Source organism: Sorex fumeus, unplaced genomic scaffold, assembly GCF_029834395.1.
Source record: "Sorex fumeus unplaced genomic scaffold, SorFum_2.1 ptg000047l, whole genome shotgun sequence".
Taxonomy (NCBI): Eukaryota; Metazoa; Chordata; class Mammalia; order Eulipotyphla; family Soricidae; genus Sorex; species Sorex fumeus.
The window spans coordinates 23159605-23185237 of NW_026606104.1; the positions used below are offsets into that span (position 1 = coordinate 23159605).

Below are 25633 nucleotides of genomic sequence, written 5' to 3' on the forward strand. Positions count from 1 at the left end.
TTCCAAAGTCCTAAAAGTTTCTCTTAGGTCATAGAACTTAGGATCTGTCTCTGTATGGCAAGGGAAAATAACTACTCCAGCTTTCATAAATATATTGTATGATTCTACTTTGTACTTCTACATAAAATGCTATCCTTAATCTCCTTGACAGCTTCCATTCATCTTAAGGGTCAAATCAAGTATCACCGGTACTCTATTTAGAATTGTAGAGTTTTGAGATTCAAAGACCCAACTAGCATAGATTAGATCATCTGCTAAAACCTCGTTATTCTACCAACCTAACTTGGAATCTAACTCGGAACCAAACAAAAGTAATTTTATTATTGTTTATGAAATATTTCCCAAAGTTAAAAAATAACCATGAAAAATAATCATAAATATTTATGGTATCCATGTCTTAGTTTTATTATCACCATTTTATCTTGTTTTGTATCATACTATAAATTATTTCCTACCAGACATCTTTGAACCAGAAATATCAGGTTCAAAATATTCAATGCTCCTTTATCTCTCCTCCAAACCTAGAGAATTCATAACCATTCAAGTAATGAGCATCTGTTTGTGCTCAGTCATCTAAAGAATCATTCTACATGACTTCCTTCTCTTTCTGATCCTCCACAGTCATTAAATCTGTGGACTCCATATTTTAATTCTTTTTCTTTTCCTCTGCAAAACTATTTTTTACAATGTCTTGAAATACTGTAAGAAATTTCCTGGCTTTTTCTTCTCCACTATGCTCCTTAAAAAGATCCATTTTTTCCAAAATATAGTTGGTCACGTTAATTTTCTGCTCAATCCTTTTCATAGAACTATTTGTTTTCAAATGATCTTTAAATACCAGTGGAGGGATTGATGTCATAATCTGCAATTATAAAATAATTACTTTGAATGTAACACTTCAATTAAAAAATAAAATTAAAATTGAATAAATATATAAAGATTCCTGTAAAAGTCAGACCCTGGTTAGCACAGATGATGAGTCATTTATTTTTAAAGTTACTTTGCTTCTTAAGCTGAGGATCAGAACCCCATCCAGGTAATTTTTTTCTTAAATAGTATTTTAGAATACATTTATTTACAATTTATTTAATATACATCTTTTTAAATCTACTTTCTACTTTCCTCTTCATCTCTTTTATTAACTCTCTCTCCAAACTCGCTAGACACTTCTCATTCTATGAATGTTTTGTATTATGTTAGCCTCGTATTTCCTTCTTGGATTATTTTTCCTCTTTAGGGAACATAACTAGCTTACTTTTCTGTATATACTGTCTATAAATTCCTCTAATAATCTCTTACCTACTCCTTCTTACCCTTTGTTTACTCTCTAGCATGTGCTATTTTATAATAACCTTTAAATAACAGTTTCATATTTCACATCTACTGTTTATTAATACTGAAACAAGAGTTTAGATCAAAATAATGGCAAAATTCTAATTAGTTAGAAAAAATTTTTCAGAACAGAGAGATTGAGGATTAAGGCACTTGCCCTACTTCTGTCTAACACTGGTTTGAACTCTGGCTCTGCAAATTGTCCTTGAACAATGACCTCTGAGCACAGAATTAGGCATATACTCTGTGTAACACCAGGAATGTCCCCCAAACAAAAATCAAAACAAAAAAATTTGCACTTTTTGAAATTTTGTTTAATTTCAAAAAGTATTCATAATTTCAAAAAGATAGCATTCATATCTCCTTCCATTCTAATTTCAGTTTGTGAAAATCTGTGCCACCCTTCAAGAACCCACTAACGTTAGTGGTTTTATTTTGGTTTCATGATGTACAATTTGTAATAAGACCTTTGCAGTATAATGGTATCATGAAGACAAGAGAACTATAAAAACACTTCTCTCTACAAGGATTTTGATCTGTCTCTGTCTCTGTCTCTGTCTCTGTCTCTGTCTTTGTCTCTCTCTGTCTCTGTCTCTGTCTCTCTCTCTCTCTTCCTCCCCCTCCATCTTTCTGTCTTTCTCCTCTCTCTGTCATCTCTATCTTTTACTATAAGCACTTGGTTTTGAGATTTTTAAAAGTTTCAGATATTTTTGGGTTACTTATTCCATTTTTAGAGATACAAATACAATATTCCAATGAGCTGTGTTTCCCTGAATGAAAAGAAACTCTAAGGAAGCACCATAAGAGTGAACTGTGGTCACAAGACACCAAACTAAAGATAGAAAAACATTCTAAAGATAGAAAAAAAATTTGATTCTTACTTTCATGTGGATGACTCTTTTTATTCTAAACATTTTTGTGATATATAATGTTAAATGTCTTAATTGAGTAAAGATAGCTAGATATTTTTTAGTTTAATCTCTGTTTCTTTGATGTTTTTAATAACATTTGTGGTCAAAATTACTACTAAATCTATTTTTTGATTTCTTATACGCATTTCAAATAATTAAAGAGGATTGAGTATATTTGGATTGTATCTATGTTAAGAACATCCTGGAGCTGGAGCGATAGCATGGCTGGACAGATAGCATCTGCCTTGCACACCGACCAGGTTCAATTCCCAGCATCTCATATGGTTTCCTGAGCACCACCAGGGGTTAATTCCTGAGTGCAGAGTCAGGAGTAACCCCTGTGCATCGCGCATCTCGGTGTGTGGCCCAAAAAGAAAGAAAAGAAAAGAAAATCCTGCCTGTCTTAGAAATCTAAAGTCAAAAATTTCATCTCCAGTGCCACTCAAATATATCAAGAAAGTTCTCCCTAAGAGACTGTTGATTGCAATTCCAGGACCACAACTGAAATGTATAAATCCATTGAACAATGCAAGCAGGTGAAAGATGTCTGAGCACCATAGCCCAGTGAGGAGTATCTGGCAAATATATATAAACTATACCAGCATATGCGCAAACACTGCCTTTAAGCAGTGCAAGCCGGGAAGCATCACAACCAAGCACGTGTGTGACCGTTAGTCAGCACAACAACCAACGGAAAGAAAGGAAGGGAAGAAAATTCACAGGTATTATTAAAAAATAAACATTTAAATTATATATATTTCTGTGGGATATCTATTTATATGTATAATTCATCTAAAAATTATTACAACATGAAAATGTATTAAACAGGATAAAAAACAAACAAGAAATAAAAAAACAGGATAAAAAACAAACAACAAACTGCCTAAAAATAATGCTTGTATATCTGACAATAACTTTAGTAAATTCTTAATCAAGCTTTTCACAAACGATTTCAGTGAACAATATGTAGCTCAGACTTGGGGGTGGGTTAAATAGAATAGTACATATACCATTTTTATCCCGTGCTTAGCATTTAAAAACATTAAGTAATATAAATATGCTTCCTTAAGAGTTAAGAAATCATAATAATTCTAAATGTTGAATCATTCTTATGTTTTAAGTCATGGTCACTAATACATTCTAATATCGGAGGGGAAGTAGTTCTTAAATTGAAATCATTTCTTTGTTTTGATGCAATGTTTTAGATTTCCTGAGCAGATTCTTTAATCGACTCATTACTTAGTGTGGTAAGTGAAAACAGTATAAATCTAATTCTGTGTTGTTAATACTATAAGTATTAAATTTGATGCAGAGTGTAAAGCTTTTAATTAGAAAGGAAAAAAGGAGTCAGCTATTTTAATAGATAAATATTTCTTTGGAATATTCCTTTGAATATTCCAAAGAAATATTTTAATAAATAATGTTTTCCTTCTTGAATTTTGTATTTTAGCTTCTGGTATATGTAGTGAAAATAATAACTAGAAATCTATCCAACTTTATTTCTTTTATCCCCAGAAAGTAGCCAAAACAAAATATTTACATTAAGCTTTTTGTTTTATTTTGAACACTTAAAATAATAAACTGTATATAAAGTTTCAACCTAAATGTTTTTACACACACACAACACACACACGTGCACACACACACATTTATTTATAGCATCTATATTTACTATGGGTCATTTGAACATTTTAGTATTATGTTTTGTTTTATTTATAGCATCTATATTTCTACTTAGTGCGGACACCCGATCGGCATAGCGCACTACAGTCCAGAACTCCTGGGCTAGAGCGATAGCACAGCAGGTAGGGCGTTCGCCTTACAAGCGGCCAACATGGCCGACCTGAGTTTGATTCCTCCGCCCCTCTCGGAGAGCCCAGCAAGCTACCGAGAGTGTTTGATATGCCAGACACAGTAACAACAAAGTCTCCAATGGAGATGTTACTGGGCCCGCTCGAGCAAATCGACGATCAATGGGAGGGCCTTTACCTTTACCTTACCTATATTTCTTCTACATTTTTATTTCTAGGTTTTAAAATGTGCATACACAATATGCATAAATAAATCCGTACATATATTCCTGAAAACTCATCAACACTCTCAATGTATTTACTACCAAAGTTTCTTTGTGCCTGTTTGTTAGCACTCTGTATCTCCCACTTGTCTTGGTTTCCACACAACCACTTATCTGCTTTTTTGTAATTATAGATGGTTTTGGAAATTTTTAGAGAATAATTCTTGACCTCAGTTGATAGTACTCAGGGTTAACTATGCTCTGGGGTCAGCCTCAATAGTGCTCAGGAAAACATATGGGTGCTGGGGATTGAACCAGATTAACCACATGCAATACAAGAGTCTAATTATTTCTCCAAATCTATTTTGTAATTTTTATAGTTATATGTACATGTGATAACACAGTATTTGTTGTTTTTCCTTCACCCAATTTAATAATTCTAATATACACCTATATTACTACATGCATATATTAATAGTATGTTCATTTACTACTTAGCAATAATAGCTTCTATAATAATTTTTAAAATCTGTTTATTTGTTTACCTAGGTTGTTCTGAGTTTTCATAAAATTTGGCTTTATGACAGATAAGATTAAAACATCTATCTATATTCTTAACAAACTACAATATGGATATGCTCTTGAATATATACTTAACCATGAAAAAATTATATCTTATAACAAATAAATGGGCAAATATTGTTTTTTTAATTTTGGGGGGGTTTGGGATCACACCCAGCGATGCATGGGGGTTACTCCTGGCATGCACTCAAGAATTACTCCTGGAGGTGCTTGGGAGGGCCATATAGGTTGCTGGTAATAGAACCAGTGTCGGCTATGTACATGGCAAACCTGCTGTGCTATCACTCCAGCCCCACATGGGCAAATATTCTTAAGAAATGAATTATTTACCAAAGTGATCACACAATTTTACACTCTGAGCAGTTGTATGAGAGTTTAAGTTATGCCAATTCACAGAAATCACTTATGACTAGCCTTTCTAATTTAGACATTATGGTAGATATATAGAAAATATATTGTGACAATTAAATGATTTTTTGATTCATTTTTTATTTTGAAGTGCCAACTAATTCATGCTCAGTTATAAAAATTATACACCCTTAGTACCATGGTAGAAAATGCCATAAATAGTGATAATTCAGAACAGAGGACAGTTGTATACTTCTAAATATATCTCTTGCTGCTCCTTTGAAACCATGTAAACTTCTATTTCAATTATTTTATTTGTTGTTTATGACTTTTTTATTAAAATTTGTATGGGTCATTTGAACATTTCAGTATTGTATTTTGATTTATTTATACCATCTATATTTCTACATTGTTATTTCCAGGTTTTAAAATGTACATACACAATTTAATGCATAAATCAGGTATCAACATTTTATCATGTTGAGTCAAGTCTTTCCTATAGGTCTTTTCCCGTACCTCTTTTGAAAAATAATCCCTTATTTCCTCTGTATAAAATCACTACCATGTATACAGCTGTTATAATGTTTGTATCAATAATTAAGAGATTCGTGTAAAGCTGAGTTGATTATTTAACTCATTTTTATCCATTTGATGTTCTTTCAGAAATTTTCAGCTCTTTTCTATTATTATTTTGTATTTGCTTAGAAAATTTCCATTAGACATTTTTTAAGGATAAATATATCGACAATAAATACTTTTAGTGGTATTTTTTGTTTGTTTGTTTGTTTGTTTATTTTTTTGTCTGAGAATACCTTTAGTTTATTTTCCTCACTGGAAAGGTTTTTTTGATGTTTATAGAATTTGTGATTAACTATTTTTTTTAGTGTTCAGCCACTTTCTCCTGGCTTCTAAGACTACACAAAAAAAATCGCGTAATTGATGTGACTTTATAAGTATTATGTCATCTTTCCTTGCCCATTTTTAATATGTATAACATATGCATCTATATAAAAATGCACGAACTATACGTAGTTCATCTAAACCTTAGCTTTGTTAAATTTAATTATCATGTATCTTAGCATGTACTTGTTAGAACTTATTCAATTTGAGGTGTGATCAGATTGTTAAATATATATTTCTGTCTTCTCAAGTTTGTGTTTCCCATTTTTATCACTTCAAATACTCTTTTGAATACTTCAAGTATACTTCTTCTGGAACTGAAATGATATAGATGTTTGTTCTTTTGTCATTATTCCACAGGTAATTTTTAAGTCCATTTTGTTGTTATTCAGACTGGATAAATTAAAAACTGACTTATTCACAAATTTATTAATATTATCCCTTGTAATCTTCACTCTGGTACTAAACTCATTTCATCACTTTTTGAATTATTGCATTTTTCAATTTTTTTATGATTTCTATTTGCTGTTATTTTTTTCATTTTTTTCCCTTTGTTTTAAAGTATTTGCAATTGTTTGTTGCAATATTTTTTATAGTCACTCTTAAAATCTTGTCAAATGAAATAAACATCTGATTCATCTCGGGTTTGGCAGTTGCTGGTTATATTTTCTCATTTGATTTTCCTCACTGTGAGGTATAATTGTTTCTGCTTTCTGGATACACGTGACTTTATACTATGAGATTCTTATTTTATCAGGCACTCAGGATATGTAAACTTAAGTCAGTTAAATATATATGTTCACATTTTTACTATAACCACTGACAACAGAATCACTCCTGAGTCACTGAATGCATTTTATTAAAGACAACTAGAAAAAAAGTTCAGCTTCTCTTTGTCTCTGGTGATAACTTTAAAATGTTAGGCTCTTCGCACCCCCTCATTATTTCTGACTGCATTAAGATTATCAGATTCCTGCTCTTCTCTGTAGTCATAAAGTGAAAAGTGAAAGTGGAAAACTGATTCATTGCTAAAAGTTGGAGGTAGAAGCTCAGTTCTTCATTGGGTCACAAGAAATCAAGAAAAGGGAAATGAGGCAAACATAATGTCAATCGATCCTGCTTCCATCATGTATTTGTGCTTTCTGTGATGAATACTCAACAGCTTGCTAAATCTGCAACCATTACTAGGATTGAGGTAAAATCTTATTTATTTATTTATTTAGGTTAGTGTAATCACTGTATCACTGACATTTCGTTGTTCGTGGACTTACTCAAACAGGCCCCAGTAATGTCTCCATTTGTCCCTGCCCTGAGATTTCAGCAGCCTCTCCTTACTAGTCTTACCCAATGCCGCCGTATTGGAGGCTCTTTCAGGATCAGCAGAATGAGACCCGTTATTGTTACTGTTTTTGGCATATCGAATATGCCATGGGTAGCTTGCCAGGCTCTGCTGTGTGGGCGGGATATTTTCAGTAGCTTTCTGGGCTCACCGAGAATATATATATATATATATATATATATGTATATGTATACATATATATGTGTATATATATATATATATATATTTCTCTATGATTTGTTGCCTACTGTCTGAACCCCATCAAGTATGGTGTGGTAATTATGGAAAATGGGTAGGGAGTGTCTTATGATGTGTCACGTGGCTGTGAAAGCCAGGAATATGTTCACTCATATGTGAGGCTCGGCCAGAGCATGTGGAAAGCAGCCTGGAGCATGGCAGTGGTTGGGTAGTGGAGGTCTGCTGCTGGGGCAGGCTTCCTTGGGTTGGGGAGGCTCTCACCTGCCCCTCTCTAGGGTGACCCGAGTGAAAATTTTGTAATATCGTGGACTTTCATTGGCAAGTAAGTAGTACTTCATGATATGGTTATAGCCTGTTTCCACTTTGGGCTTATTAAAAAGAGGAATTATCTCAACAATCACCAACTGGTTTTGTGTGAATAGAAATTTAAGTCTTCCTTTCTATTTGCATGTCTTATTACCATTTATTATCAAACCACATTGACTGAAATTCACAGTACTATGCTGAATACTAATGGTAAGAACATTCTTTTTTAATTTGTTTTGAATTTTTCCCATTTTTTAGTTGAAATGCAACAATATATACATATACAAAGTTGTTCATGATTGGATGTCACTCATACAATGTTCCAACAAGTGTACTTTTTCCACCATCAATGGTGCCATTTTCCCGCCTGCCCCCCACTCCCACCCCATCTCTCTCTCTCTCTCTCTCTCTCTCTCTCTGTCTCTCTCTTTCTTCCCCCCTCCCCCTTTGGGCATTGTGGTTTGCAATATTGATACTGAAAAGCTATCAAGAAAACTCTTTTTACCTACTTTTAACCCTCAGATCTAGTCCAGCATTATCATTCCCAGCTATTATTGTCATACTGGTCTCTTCTCTGTCTTACCTACCCCTTGCCTCACACATACTTGTGGTTCATTCCAACCTTTGACCAATCCTCCTAACCCTTCATTTCCCTGGCCATGGATATTAGTCTTCTACTATATACTTTTTTACATACCAAAAATGAATGCAGCCATTCTATATCTGTCCCTTTCCTTCTGACCCATTTCACTAAGCATGATACTCTTCATTTCCATTCATTTATAGGCAAATGAAGCCATGAAATTTGTCCATTAAAATTGTGAGTGGGAGTATGAATGTTAGTACTTACCTATCTTGGATCTTCATTTTTGCTTTGAGGTCCTATTCTTGAAGACTCAACTGACCACTCGACCCCACTGATTCTATCCTGGTAAATGGAATCAGAACACCATCATCTGCTTGACTGATGATCAACTACCTACTCCAGTGGTTGGTACTGGAACAGATTTCTATGGACAAAGAATTAAAGAACAGCCCTGTACCTGGAGGTCAGTATCTTGAAAACCAATATTCCATATATTTTGTCAATCTTTAGCTATTTATATCTTAACAATAAATTTGAACACTGTTATCTTAGCAAGAAGGTCACGGTCACGGTCCTCCCGTTGTTCATAGATTTGCTTGAGTGGGCCCAGTAACGTCTCCAACGTGAGACTTGTTGTTACTGTGTTTGGCATATTGAATACGTCATGGGTAGCTTGCCAGGCTTTGCCATGCGGGCGAGATACTCTTGGTAGCTTGCCAGGCTCTCCAAGAGGGATGGAGGAATCGAACTTGGGTTGGCCATGTTAGGAGAAATACAAAATAAAGATTTTTGTTTCCTGATTGCTTTTTGTGTGTCACACCCAGAAATCTTGAATGCTTACTTCTGAATCTAAGTTGTGGATCACTCCTGGAAGTTCTCAGGTGACCATACACTGTGCTTGGGATAATACCAGATTGACACAACTCAAGACAAGCTTGCAGGGAAAGCACCTTACATCTCAACTATTTTGCTGGCCCATGACATAAATTTACCTTTTAACCTTATGAACATAAATTTTGAAAAAGAAGGTTTGAATGGTACTAAATAGTTCACTTTGTCTAACACTGTTGATAGGTAAAAATCACAGAGGAGTGCCAAATTGTTTATATCCATCTATATAAACTATATCTATACAGTATTGATAAAGTATCAATTTAAAAATATTAATGCATAATTAATGTATAAACAATTATGTTATTTCTTCAGGAAAATCTGTTGCACTAATACAGTTTAAGATCTTGTCCCATAGAAACATACCCCAGGGCCAGGGAAATAGTACAGAGTTAAGGTGTTTGCTTTGCACACAAAGTCATTTAAAATCCTAGTATTTCATATGGTCTCCCCAAGCACTGTCAGGAGGAAGCATAGAGCCAGGAGTAAGCCATGAGTCTCACTAGGTTTGGCTACAAAACAAAATAAAAGGAAAAAAAATAGACTCTAGTGGTAACACTAAAATACAAAGTGTGAAGACATGTCTCAAATCAAGCCCACTATGGAGTTTGCAATGTCCTCATTTCTATTTGGTTCAATTTTACTCATGTGATATAGCCAGATAGGCAGAACTAAAACTGTTCATTTTCATTTCTGTCACCTTCAGTAACTTCTTAAAACTATATAGCTCTAGAGCTACCTACAAATTAACCTCGAGTAAAATAAGTCACCATCAAATGATGAAATTGCTTTCCTGGATACATGTAATAGCACCCAGTGATTAATGTACCTGAGCACCTTGGCAAAACTAAAGTAATAAATGTTTGAAAATGGAAGGTTTTGTGAACTCAATAGCAGAAAACAACGGGGTATGCTCTTAAAATAATTCATGACATTTGTAAACCGTCATCACTTATATAATTTTGTCATATTTTAATATCCTTTATGAGAACAAGCACAGGCATTCACATGGTTTATAGACTTTCAAAATTAACAATATTTTTCAGAACATTGTATTTCAAAAGTACTCAGAGCACCTTATTTAGATATCTAGTTCCTCCTTCTTTTTTAAATTTTCACACAGAATAAAAGATCAAACACGTTTTAATGATTAGCAATAATGAGCTATCTTAAACATTTGATAAAGATAGAGCACATTTTTTAAATTAGCATAGAAACTTAGAAAATATTAAACACTAAGAAAACCTTGTGTTTTAGAAGTATTTTTCAGTTTTCAATAAAAGTAACACCCAGACAGCACCATATGTCGACTAGGTAAAGGCGAGAAGGGTAATGAATAATTCAGAATTGCTGCCAGAACCTTAACATAATGGTTTTCATACTGTCTGGTTATTTCTTGCTGGACTCACTTAACTGGCATAGTCCACATTTCCACAGAGCTTTATTCAGTGAAGAAAATCTAAACTGAGACCCTAAGCCTTAACAAATTGCCAAGGGATGAGGCTAGAGATGAAGAGGGATCTCTGCATATTTCAATATTCAGGAACAAAACTTGATAAAGATGGAAGGTAAGGCAGAAATTTAAGTGAAAGAAAGGTCCCCATTTGCATCCCAGGTAGTTTGCCAGTTCACTCTGATGTTAAATAAGAGTCTTGGCTTTCTGTATTGACAGATGAATGATCTGACTCTTGAGGAAGAGGTATTATCCAGTAAGGGCTCTGTGTTATACAAGCAATTCTGTTTTAGTTCTGGGGGCACTTGGCATAAGGACCCTCCACTATTATCTGCAGCTTGAGAATGCACAGCTGGAATGGCGATGGATTTGTTATTTGTAAAACATCCATGAATTTCACCACAGGCCTCTACCAAGGCGGAAGCATCTGTGTGTCAAACTGTTCCCCAGCTGTTCATCCACTACCTGCAGGTTCTTGTAGCATAAAGTCCCTATTAATACTGCTGGTTACACTGCACCCCTAGTGAGACCATACAAAATTGTTCCTCTTATACTACAGTTTAATGCATAAAATCCCTCAAAATCCCCTATGATTCTTTTTTTAAAAAATCATGTCCTTTTAGAATTACTGCCAGAGTTTCTGGGGGAGTTCTGGACATTTTCATCTGAATCCTGTTTTGTTTGCCAGGTTTTGCAAAAGGTCCTCCCTTACAGGACGATATATCCTGGGTACTTTTCAATACAAAGAATAGAGAAAATTTCATGGAAGTCATATTCAAAAAAATATGCCAGACCAAGGTTTGGGCCTTATCTTCAGAAGCACAATTGCTTCAGGACCTCTCAGTAAATGGTTTTTCTTGTTAAGGCTTTGGAATTTTTAATTTATTTTAAAATGACACACATATTTTAGGTTTTAATTAAAAGCTTGAGGATAATGATTTGTATCATTGGAGCAAGGTCCTTTTATTTAAGAAAAAACTGCACTTATAAATCATTTGGTTAAGGATATTTAACCATTTTACTTCAGGAAATTAGAAAAGAGGAGACCGTCATATTTAAAGCAAATCAGTAGTAGATAATGCTATTTTCTAAAGTGCATTCATTTTGACTTCAACACTAATGATTGTGGAAAATTAATGATTGTAATATTTAATAATTCAACATTTTTGCCAATGTTAGTAGAAAACATACAATGGCTTTTTCAAAGTTCTTATATTGTATTATTTATATTTTCTTATGACTCCGATATTTCAATAAAATCATGCTAATTTCTGGAATATGTGAGTTCTATTAGTGGCAATCATTCCTTCCAAATCAGTAGATCTTAGTTTATTGTTATCATATTTTCCTTCCCAGTGCTTTCTTTCAACTTTTCTGCGAAACCTCTCTGAATTTGTTTCTTTGGAGCTAAAGAACTGTCATGTTAATATATCAGAAATGTCTTCCCTATTCAAAGCCTAGTATAATTCTCCATTATTTTCTGAATAAATAAGAAATCCCATTTGTTTGCCATGAACAAAAAAAATCACTGTTTTCCTAGGGCCAGGGTCTCTGAGGCATATGTTAATGTAGGAAGAACGGTGGAATCAAAGAGATGTGCCCAGAGCCGGAGGTTTTTTGTCCTCTTTGCTGTTTCTTTGATGCTCTTGAAGACATTCCAAGCTGCTCTCTTCCTCCTGTGCAACTCAGGTGCCAGGTTATTCATCTTGTTGATTTCTCTACCTAGGTACACATAACGGTTGCATTCAGAGATGTTCATCCTGTTGAGAGTGAATGGAACATCAGGAACGAGACCGTTTCTCATAAACGTTGTCTTCGTGAGATTTAGCTGTAGTCTGACCTTTCCACACTCACTGTCGAAGTTGGCCAGCATTTGTGCCACTTGACTAATGTTTGGTGTTATTAGAATAATGTCATCAGCAAAACGGAGGTGGTATAGTTGCGCACCATCTATCTTCACTCCCATTCCTTCCCATTCCAGTCGTCACATGATGTTTTTGAGGGTGGCACTGAAGAGTTTCAGTGAAATGGTATCACCTGCTGAACCCCTCTCTTGACGTCAATGATCATCTCCCTGTAGAATGGTGAGATTCTGGTAGTGAATCCACAATACAGCTCTCGGAGGATCCTGATGTACTGAGTTTGAACTCCATCAAAGCTAGGGCTTTGATGACTGATTCTGTTTCAACAGAATCAAAGGCCTTCTTTAAATAAATAAATGTTAGATAGAACAGCATCTTGAACTTGCTTCAGAGACCTGGGCCCTACAGGATAAGAACGCTATTCGGGTCTCCCGAAGAGTAATTGAAAGACTTAGGCTTGGAGTATTATGCTTCACTCAAATGAGAGAACGAATCCCGAGTTCCGACCTCCGTCGACGAACAAGAATCAGGGACGCTGTCTTGTTTGCCAAGGCATCTAAAATCAGATGGGCTGGACATGTAATGAGATTTGGAGATGACCGCTGGACTAGAGCCATTATCAACTGGATTCCACAGGATGTCAAAAGATCGCGTGGCTGCCCACCTATGAGATGGTCAGACTTCTTTGTCAAGACTCTGAATGATCGGTTTAAGGCTGTTTATATTCCTAAAACGAGCAGATGCCATTGGGCTACACTAGCATGCAACAGGGGCAAATGAAGATGTTGCTGGCAATGATGCAAATTGATGAGTAAAGGGATGTCAAGTGATCAAGTGATCAAGTCAACAAAAAATTCAAAGAGAAGATTAAACTAATCAGGACTTTATTTTTCACTTTATTTTCTTATGCATAAGAAATTGGTAGGCAATTGATAAAGTTTATTCAAGACATTGTTCTGTCTTTATCACATGATCACACCCTTTGGTTTCTGTTACTTTAACACTTTTTTTTAAGACTGCATTGAGAAATCTCTAAGATCCCTGTCGGGTTAGTCTTACAAAACCTGAGAGGACTCGACCTTCGACCTGTTGTTCCTCAAGAATGGAGGGCTCTGCGCTGCTCTGGCGGAGGAATGCTGTTTTTACACTGATCACACTGAGGTTGTCAGAGACTCCATGGCCAAGCTACGAGAAGGCCTTGAACAATGCTGGAGATTAAGGGAAGCCCAGGAGAATTGGTTTGAGTCTTGGTTCAAACAATCCCCCTGGATGGCCACCCTCCTTAGCTGGACCAGTGATAATCCTCCTAATTCTGGTAACTGTAGGCCCCTATATCTTCAATCACCTTGTGGCATTTGTCAAAGACAGAATTAATGCAGCTCAACTCTTGGTCCAAGGGCAACAATACCGGACTCTGCTCTCCACTGGGGAAGATTACTCCTCTGTATGAAGGGCCCACTGAGAAAGATTCCTCAATATGAAGTAGAGAAAGGGAGGAATGCAAAGTCCCTTGGGACCCCAGGGAAATTCCAGTGCTAAACTCTGCTAATTAGTAACTCTTCCTTACCTGCCCCCTGCCTGGTAAAGCCTTGAGTTGTAAATCTTGCCCCCTCCCTAGTAAAGCCTTGAGATGTAAATTCTGTCTCCATTTGTTGACTCTTCCTAATTGGGATGTAAATCTTGCTTCCTCTGTTGACTCTACCTTATCTGCCCCTCCATTAGTAACTCTCACCTCATCCCCCTCCACTGGAATGTAGGTGCCATGAGCTGTAATTCGTGGGGAGCCGAGTGGACATGGAAGATAACCAGATGTCTGAGTTATGAGATGCATGCTAGCCACAATGCCAATGTACACAAATGCTGATATTTGAATCTATAGGCTAAGAAGTGATGTAATTTTAAATGGATTGGTTAAAAAAGTATATGTTGTTACAAATCTATTGGTTATGAAATGCGCTGGCTTTGCTGTAACGGCCAGTGAAGGCCTATATAAGATCCCCTTTGAAGAAGTTCGGAGTCTTGGCTCACCTATCTGATCTGCATGTCTGTGTAGGCAGCTCGACCCTGGCTAGCCAGTCTTACAATAAACCTTGCTTGCTGCTAAAATCAAAAAAAAATTCTTATATGCTAAAAGAAGTAAATGGTAAGGAAGTGAGCACACCTGTGTAAGTCAGTAAACCTGTCCCAGAAATTTGGAAGTTATCTTCACATTTTGTTAGTTAGAATTGTGTAACATCATTAGCTGCCAAAAAGACCCCAAAAATACAACAGTTTTACCACTGTAATCAATAGTAAAGTTCTGTTAGTAATAAAAATAAATTACTAGGCCTATGTGCTGTGAAGCTTTTGTTTTTATTCTTTTTCACATTACTAATTGGTCTACCTGGTTATTTCTTTTTTATTATTATTATTATTATTTTGGGTCACATATGGCTCTGCACTCAGGAATTAATCCTGGCAGTGCTCGGGGACCATGTGGGATGTTGGGAATTTAACCAGGGTCCACTGCGTGCTAGGCAAACACTCTACCCGCTATGCTATCACTCTAGCCCTTATTTGGTTATTTCTTAAAAGGTATTATGCACAGTCTTTCACTTACTAAAATAAGAGATTCAGGAAATCAGAAGCTCCCATTTCTCCACGGTACATCCCTATGATCTAGAAAACCTACTGGCCCATAATTTCAATAAAGGAACATTGGGTGGATTGAATCTGACATAGATAAGAACTTGAATTTATATAATCTAAACTTGTCAATTATTTTTGTTTTAAATTGTAGAAAGTGATAGACATGTTTAATTGAGCCAAGGTCATCTAAATTTTTGTTCTGAAAAACTAACATATGTAACCAGAGACAACAAGGATTTTCAGTCTTTACTTCGGCTTGGTTAGAAGTCTTCCAGTACTTGAAGATGAGCTTTTTTATTTTCTAATAGAATTAATGATTCCTATCCTTTCATGCCCTTCTCTTCTCACCCCCAATCATCCACCAATAACCAAAGTACAGGAAAAAGTATAATTTTGAGCAAGTTCTGAATATTGAAAACTACACTAATATTACAAATATGCATACTTATAAGATTAGAATTAAAGTCATTTGTTTACTCAAGTTCTATAATACTACAAACGAAAGATTATCATTAATTTTATATAGTCTCAATGTAATTTGTACCATGCAGTATTTCATAAATGGTAATCTGTATAGGTGAATTAAGAGAACTAGACTCTGTAGTGAGCTTTAAAATGAAATGTCTATAATTAAGTGTTAAATACCCTCTCGGAGAGGCAAGCTACCGAGAGTATTCGATATGCCAGACACAGTAACAACAAAGTCTCCAATGGAGACGTTACTGGGCCCGCTAGAGCAAATCGATGATCAACGGGAGGGCCTTTACTTACTTTACTAAGTGTTAAATGCGTTATTCTTAGAAGTAATTTAGTTGGAGGGTGTTAAAGCACTTTAAAGAAAACTTTATATTAACAAACAAATATTGTTCTTTAAAAATATAAGCTCTTAGGGTCCAGAGCAGCAGTGCAGGGCTTGCACAGGTCTTCCAAAAGTGTGGTTACAAGCTCAAACCCACAGTATCCTCTGAGCACCAAATGTGATCCTGGGAAATTCTGCCCTTTGAGCAGAGAGGCATTGCTGTCTTTATCCACTGTGCCACAAACCACGTCTGACTACACCACAGCCAATCATGTATGAGCACCAAAGAAAAGCAAGATCAGAAAGTAGAAAACTAGTAAGAATGTGTCATTTGTGCAATGACTCCCCAAGAACCAAGCAGTAACTTGTGTCCTTCATTAAAAGTAACTCCAGAAAGCAAACACCACAGCTGAAGAGAAAACTTCCATGACCACCTCAGTGGAAACTGCTGACATAATATCACAACCTGGTTTGTGACCCTCTGACAAATACCCAGCTAGTTAGCTGGGCACCCCAACCAGAGAAACAACACCAACAATAAAGAAGGAAGTAGACAAAAAAAATAGGTAAATAATGTTTTTTTAAGTAAAATGAGAACTTGTATACAAAATAGGTACAATTCTACACATTCAACTCCTACTATCAAATTCTATGCTGGTTAATGGGCTACCTGTAAAATAGCTACATATTTTCTGATCTTAGACATTATTGGAATCAAAAGAAAAGTCATTATCTTTTTTCACTCTGCTCAGTTAGTATGTGACTAGTGTGGTACTTGAAATCAATTACCCAATTATTACCACTTCAAAATATTCCAATTATTAAGAGTAGGTTTCATTGACTCACCAGAATTTCAAACAGCATTGACAGACTGTCAATTTCAAATTTTGTAAAGTTTCTTTTTAAAAGGCAGAAACTCTGGGTTGGAGTGATGACACAGTGTGTAAGGCACTTACCTTGCATGAGGCCCACTGGGTTCACTATCCTGTACCCCATAATGGTCCCCCAAACCCTGCAAGTGCAGAGCCTAAGTGCAGAGCCAGGAGAAAACCCTGAGCACCACCAAAAACCAAAAAGAAAAAAATGAAAACCTATATTGTTATGATCTCATTGATAAACAGTAGTGAACAAAGGCTATAAATTAAAGCAATTGTACTGATGAGAGGATGTGAGAAAGTGGACCTAGTACTATCACTTAAAAGTGACTAGCCAAAATCACAAAATGGCTTTAGAAGGAGTATTAAACTATCATGCAAATTTCCTGACTGCTGGACAGGTAAGGTTTGGATTACTCTTTCACTAGGGTGCCTAATATATTGGCAATTGTAAAGGACCATTAATTCTTTCAGAGTACTGGGTATAGTTTAAACACTCAGGAAGAAAACATCTTGCCAAGTAACTTCCTGAAATAGTTAAAAGAATGAAGCATTTGCAACCACAATTTATTTTATAGACTTTGGTTCATTTTAGAATTGGAATATAACTTCTAGCCTCAGATCATTTAAATTAACTTAAAATTTCACTGAAATTGGAGAAGGAGAAACTGGAGTAGGAAGGAGAGGAGAATGAGAAAGAAGGAGAAGAGGGATGGTAAAGAATAAATAGGAGGATGTATAAGGAAAAGGAGAATGCAGTACCCCTTTTTCTAGTTAAAGAAAGGCTATCAACTGGAGCAATTCCTGAGCATAGGAGTAAGCCCTGAACACAGGTGCTCTGCTGCCCCATCTCCAAGGGAAGGAAGGAAGGAAGGAAGGAAGGAAGGAAGGAAGGAAGGAAGGAAGGAAGGAAGGAAGGAAGGAAGGAAGGAAGGAAGGAAGGAAGGAAGGGAGGGAGGGAGAGGAGGGAAGTAAGGAGGGAGGTGAGGGGAGGGGAAAAGGGAGGAGAGAAGGAAGGAGAGAGGGAAGGAATAAGGGGAGGGAGGGAGGAGAGGGTGGAAGGGAAAGGAGGGAAGGAAGGAAGGAAGGAAGGAAGGAAGGAAGGAAGGAAGGAAGGAAGGAAGGAAGGAAGGAAGGAAGGATGGAAGGGAGGGAGGGAGGGAGGGAGGGAGGGAGGGAGGGAGGGAGGGAGGGAAAGGAGGGAAGTAAGGAGGGAGGTGAGGGGAGGGGAAAAGGGAAGAGAGAAGGAAGGAGAGAGGGAAGGAATAAGGGGAGGGAGGGAGGAGAGGGTGGAAGGGAAAGGAGGGAAGGAAGGAAGGAAGGAAGGAAGGAAGGAAGGAAGGAAGGAAGGAAGGAAGGAAGGAAGGAAGGAAGGAGCTGAGGGAAGCAAGGAGGAAGGTGAGGGAAGGGAGAAAGGGAGAAGGAGGAAAGGAGGGAGAGAGGGAGGGAGGGAGGGAGGAAAGGAAGAAGGAAGGAGGGAAGTAAGGAGGAAGGGAGGAGAGAAGGAAGAATAGAAGGAGGAAAAGAGGTGGGAGGGAGGGAAGGAGGGAGGGAAAGAAGGAAAGCAGGCTGCTGTTAAAAAATTTATCTCCAATGAACTCGAAATATGATAAATATTCCACTGTTGGTCTGTGAGGATCACTCTACTTCCTCTCTTATAACCATCTTTTTTTCACACTTGTCCTTTGTGTTCTTTCAACATTTCATCTTTTCTTTTTCGAACTTAATGTAATCTGTTCACCTAAAGCACAAAATCATGCTGACTTAAGTCTTTCTGCTTTTTTATCTTTCAGAAATATAAATTGACTCTATCTTTGAAAACACAAATTACAGAAGGCATTAGTGATTCAGATTTTGATCACCAATATAATGTAGAACCCTTTTTCTTTAAAGTGAAATGCTTCTCTACAGGTAGATCAAAGCTAGAACTGATAGTAATTAGGAGACTTTACATAAAAGCAGCTGCAATTCATTTTGTTTCTAAAATTTATAGTTACTATCGGGAAACAGTTCTAATTAAGAGGTTTATAGAAATCTAAGAACAAAAAATGTTTCTCTGTATTTCAAATTTGGAATATTAAACAATACTTCTATATTTAACTTTGAAATGCAATTTTTATATTTATTTAATTTTTTGTTGGGTCCCACACCCATATGTGCACAGGGAATATTCATGACTCTATACTCAGGTAAGACTGCTGATGTTTTGCGGGAAACATATGTGTTGCTGGGATTACACCTGGGTTGGCTACGTGCAAAAAAGAGCCCTACCAGTTATACTATATTTTCAGCTTTCAGAGCCAAATTTTTGATAATGTTATCAGTTTTAAAACATTTATATGTCTATTATTTATGGTATATGTGCTGACAAGTATGTTAAGATATTGTTTTTGCAATAAATTTATAACCTGTCTTTGAGGTAACTTGATAGCTGCTTCTTTCTACTAAATATCACATGCATCATTTTTTAGTATGATAAATATTCAAAATGCTGCTTTCACCTATGAAGAAATTAGTATTTTTATAGATACTAAAGTATTTCCAATTTTTGCTCGTTTTTATTTTGGGGCTTCACTTCACTGTGCTCAAGGCTTATTTCTGGCTCTGAACTCAGGTATTATTTCTGATGGGCTTGGGAATAATATAAAGTACCAGGGATCGGACCCAGTTTACCACATGCAAGGCAAGTGTCCTACATGCTGTACTATCTCTCCAACCCCTCCAATTTCTTTTTAAAATGGTACATTTTCTAAGCATATTTCACTTTATGTACAGACCACATTTGAAAATAATTTGGTGACTTCCAGAGAGAAGCTAAGTGAAAGTAATATTTGAGAATTGTTTGGTACCTCCATTTTAATTTTGAGATGGAATTGAGACTGCTTAAAATTATAATTCTTAGCATATTGTAGCTAACATCCTTCAACTTATGACTTTTATTTGTCAACATTAATGAAAAAAGTGCCCAGAGATATTAGAAGAACTGAATAGAGTAGGGCCAAATATCCTTGAAGAAAGATGAGTCAATAATACCCTTATTGAGAAAATGTTCTCATCAATGTACATAAAAAGTTTATGCCTATAATTTAAAGTAATTTGGGAATGCTTGTCAAAAAGTACCATTATCTTCTGCTTAAAAGTTTCTTCTATTAAAGTGTTACTTTGTTTATAGCTATCAAGCTGCTGAATTTTCTTTTACTCCTTTTAAGGGTTTTGATCCTTATATGGAATCATACTCTGTTTTGCAGGTATTGTTAAAACCTGTATATTAAGCCATTATTTCTACATTAGCAAATTTTCCCAAGGTGGGTTTTTATCATTTTAAGATATTTTGTTTTGTGTGTTACTCCCTTTTTGTCTAATCACCTCTAAAATTATGAAAACTACAAGAATAATACATGCTGAATAACAAAACAGCTTGAAATATTCATAAGTAAGAAAGCAACTGTTAAATGTTCATAAACAAAGTTGTTTGGAGACTCCTTTATTAATTTTTAATTTATTTTCAGTCAATTCCTTATTACTTCCAAATTCCTGTAGGGGATTCTGTTAATTAGTCATGTGTAAAATATTCATTAAAACCAGCTTCCTATTTTCTTCTTTTATTGCAAATTTACATTTCTAATCTTATAACCAAAATAAATGCCATTGGGTAGAAGAACCACATTAATTTTTATCAGTCACTAAAAATAGAAGCTTATATAACAAAAGTTATGGTAATATAAACTGGACTAATATTGAAGTATTATATCGGCGGATCTTGATATTGAAACAGCAAATTATTTTCAAGTACAGGTTTAAAAAATTCTCAACTTTACATAAAAATGACTGAGCTTAAGATAATTGTAAAATTATCTGAATCTGTGATCTTGTGTCTTTGCTCTCTACAAACCTTTACAAAAACAACATATGCTGTAGAAATTCATTCGACCTATAGTGACAAATTGATGCTTAATTTAGATAACTGTCACATGGATTTCACTACACTGTCAAACTTCATGTTTTACTTTGTACTTACTTTCTTTATGTTTTTTCACTTTTGAAATATTTTGAGTATCTGTTTTTACTATATATTAGTTTGGTTTTGTTTTACACTACAAATAGAAAAGAAATATATAGAATGGAGCATTTATGTGAGCTTAGATTATTAGTGTAACTCTTGTTTTGTTTTAGTTTGACCCTTACAGAAATTTTGAATAGTATCATTGGAAGTGGAAAAAATATAGTTTTTGCTTTGCTGAATGGCAGATTTTGGTGGGTTAGGGTAGGAAACCCACAAAAGATATATATTTATAAACTACTCTAATTCTATCATAAATTAGACCATCTGTCCCTTTTTCTTGCTATAATATTTTTGAAAACTGTCAACACACTCTGCCATTACTGTTCTCCAAAGTTTTTTAAAATCCAAACATTGTTCTCATTGTCTTAATACTATACCAGAAAAAATAATATATGAGTATTCACATAACCTTACAATGTTTTCCCAACATACCTTCTGATGATGACCAGCATTTAAGTGTGTGTTATGTGTGCGTGCACATATCTTCAACAAAAGTAGTTGGACAAGCTTAATTTCTTTTATAATTGGGATAGTAGTTCTCACAAATAATTAGTAACAAAGCAGTCTCAGAGCTAAAGTTTATACTTCCAAAAATATCCTCAGTTTTGACTGGGAAGTCTTTTAATGCAAGCTGTGACTCCCTTTTAGAAATATGTCCCCCAAATAAGAGTATTTCCCACTTAAGACACTTGCCATATGCAGCATTTCTTGTTCACTTAGAAATTGTGTTTGATGTCTACAAAAATACATTGTGTTGATTTCTTTGAAAATATTGAAATTTTGAGTAAATGTGGTTCTTATTGAAGAACTAATTAAAGTGCTGAGGATGTGGCTAAGCAGTGAAGTATGTGTCTTGCATATGTTAGGTCATGAGTTCAATTTCTGACACTATAAAACACACTAAAGAAACACATACACACAAATCAAATTTTTTTCTGACCTCCCAAGCAGTGCCCAGGATCCCACTAGTGATTCTTAGCCTGTATAGTCAGCAGTTTACTACAAGGACCTGGGGATTTTATGTTACCTGAGCAATTGCGGTGCCCAGGGATTATGGGCAACATGGTGATGCTGCAGACCTTTAGTACCACACCATCATTGCTTGAGAATCCAGTGGTACCTGAATCTGAATCTAGGTTAGATGCACATTAGGTGTGTGTTCTATCTTTAGCTAAGCCTCTCAGATTTGTTTTTACTGTATACACTAGGTAAATATTGATGAAAATAAATGACTTTATTCTAAATATATCTGTTCCTTTGATAGTTATATATGAACAATGTCTCATAAAATTATATCTAAACAGTTTTATGATTCAATATCTCAAATATTTTAGAAAATAATAAACTCAGATTAAAACTATAAAGACATTTTTAATAATATAGTTGTTTTACTTAAATTTTTAATAAAGAGTTAAATAATTAGCGACAATGCCAAAACTTACTGTAGTGTAAAACATTAAATAAAATGCAATGTTATTAGATTGTACGTCTGGAATTTTGTCATAATAATAATTGTATTTTTACTTCACTATGTAACAGAAGAGAAATTACTTTCCAAAATCACTTCAAATTCTAATAAGCACTAATACTCAAAAAAAAAAGTTCCTAGATAAGAAACTTGAACATATTTTGTTCACTTTCAAAAATCTCTTTAAGCTAAGATTCCAATTGAAAAGAGGGAGACTGAGAAGAGAATCAAAGATTAAGAATTTATGATTGCAGAATGACATTTCTTTTGACAACTTAACTCAGTTGCAACTCAAAAATAAATAATTTATGATTCAAATGTTCTGAATATTTATTTACTGTCATACTTGTCATTTGTTTGACTTTTCCCTCATGGATAGAGAACAACTGTATATCTCTTATTATACATCTAAAAATTTTCCTGGTAGCAGAAAACCAAAAATGTTACATACCTTGAAATGGGCACAGGGGGCTAGAGCAATAGCACAGCGGGTAGGGCATTTGGCTTGCATGTGGCCAACCCAGGTGCAATTCCCAGCATCCCTTATGGTCTCCTGAGCACCACCAGGGGTAATTCCGAGCACAGAGCCAGGAGTAACCCCTGTGCATCGCCAGGTGTGACCCAAAAAGCAAAAAAGAAAAAAAAAGAAAAGACAGGGGCACAAAAATTTTCATTTGTCCTTAATTACATTTTTCTAAATACATTGCAAAAAATTATATGATTCTTGAAATAAGCCCCCCATAATAAAGCCAATACTTTATAAGTCATCATTAACAACATGAGGGATATCTATGCATAACATTTTATAGGGACATATTATAATATTTAATACCTTAGAAAGAGTAAAATTCCTAGTCTTTATCAAAAGCTTAGTGTCTAAGTGAGATGTAAATTTTTTTCATTGCACTATTATTAACTCTGTGTCAATATTATCCTTAGAAACCACTCATAATGGTAACTTATGAGTCTAAATGACATTCTGAACAAAAAATAGGCAGGAAAGAATTTAAAACAACTTCTAGGAAATTAATTTGATGAGACACTACTAGATTATATGTAATAATCATGTCTTAATTAGATTATGAAGTAGCTATATGATGATATTTTTCAATATTTTAAAACATTTAAAGGAAATTTTTTAATAACTTTCGATTGTTATTCAATAACTTTCAATATTGTTGGATATAAGTTTTATGACTAAAATATTTTACAGGAAGAAGGATTTTTATTTTTTTAATATTTGGGCTTGGGGGAGCCACACTCAGCAGTCCTCGGGGCTTGCTCCTAACTCTGTGTTCAGGGCTCACTATTGTTAGGGCTCATGGAACCATAATGAGTGCCAGGGGTGAAACTTGGGTAAGCCATCTGCAAGGCAAGCACCCTAACCACTGTACCCTCTGAGACCTGGACAAAAGATTTATATTTATTTGTTCATTTATTTATTTGTCTGCTTACTAATTTTTGTCATGGCTGCTGGTGCTCTGGAGCTATTGACAAAATGCAAGGGGGGTTCATGTGATGCCAGGCATTGAACATTGTGTGTCCTTTTCCCTTCTGATTCATCTTCTGATAGGATTTCAAACAAAAGAAAATACAGAAAGAGTACAATGAATTCTGAGATGCAGTCTGTCCACCTGTGAATGTTAACTCTTACAATTATTTTATCCATAGCTGTGAATTCCTATATAAAATAATATATGGACTTAATTTCAAGTAGTAAATGGATGCCACTACTTAAGACATTGTGAAAGTTATTTATTTCTTTCAGCAAGTTCAATTAAGATAAAAAGTTCATGACAATTTGCGTATTTTCTTTCTTTTTTGTCTGAGTGACAGGAAGTAATTGTATATAACTGCCAAAAATATTAGCATATACACTGCGGAGACTATTTTGGATTTGCTTAGAACATTAATAAGTGTTCTAGGGAAAATTTAAAGCTTATTCCTGGGTATATTTTACTGCTTATTTTTAGTAAGCTGAAACTGTCTTTTAAGTCAAAACATATTGAACATGTCTATACATTTAAATTCAACTATTAAATAAAATTATGAAACAAAATACTTTTCAAAATAACTTTTAAGAGTATTATAAGTTTTTTAAATCATGAAGTTCATTGAAAAGAAAGATGGAAAGAGGAAGGAAAACCTGAAGGGAGAAGGAAATGAAAAAGAAATGGAAGGGAGAAGGGATACAAAGAAGGAAGAGGGAGCAAGTGGAGGAAAGGGGAGGAAGGAAAATAATTCTGTTGACCTAATAAATAAACTTGCTTCCACTGCCTTGTATTCCTTCACACTGAGCAGTTATCAGGTGGCAGAATGTAGAAGTAATTCACAGATTCAGCTGATTTCAGTCACACTCAGGGAATGGATTTTGGTCTAAGAATTCACTGAGAAGATGAAGCTTGGCAGAACCTATGTGGAAATACATTCAATCTGTTTCTGTATTATAGTGTATATCATGTATTTTGATGACTAAGTGTAAAAGAAAAAATAAAATTCTACCATATGAATTTATATTAAATATCATTTTGGCTATCAGTTATCACACCTGTCATTTGATGCATTCCAGTCAATTGACATCATTTTATATATTTGCAACTCATGTCATTCTATGAAACCTTATTTACTTTAGAAAAAGTTCAATTTATTACAAATTTATTTATGCATTTTTGCACAAATATTTATTTCCAACATACTTAAATATACATTATTATGAATCTACAAGGGATTGATAACTGTTTTTAAGTGAAACATGAGTCATTAGTTCCATGACAAAGTCAAAACATCTATGCAGTCTCTAAAAATACATGCCAGCACATAAAATTTGACTTGCACACAGTTTCAGAAACTTTTGAGATTTCCTGATATTGCTTTACAAACCTGTACCAGTTTCTGAAGTCCTACTAAACTTTTGTGGTATGTTGTTTCCACAACTCTATAATTATATTTACAAGTCCATCTCATTTTTTAAAAAATTCTATAGTATAGATAAATTTATATAGTGACATATAGGGTTGATTTCCCTAATATATCACCATGTATATATGTGTAAATACAGTTTTTTTCTATTCTTTTTGG

General features: G+C 34.9%; 1 pseudogene; it reads right to left on the minus strand.

Annotated features, from left to right (window-relative positions):
• Positions 1 to 14553, minus strand: part of LOC130031527 (poly(rC)-binding protein 2-like) — a 55514-nt pseudogene extending 40961 nt beyond the window's left edge.
• Between the last annotated feature and the right edge of the window lie 11080 nt (positions 14554 to 25633).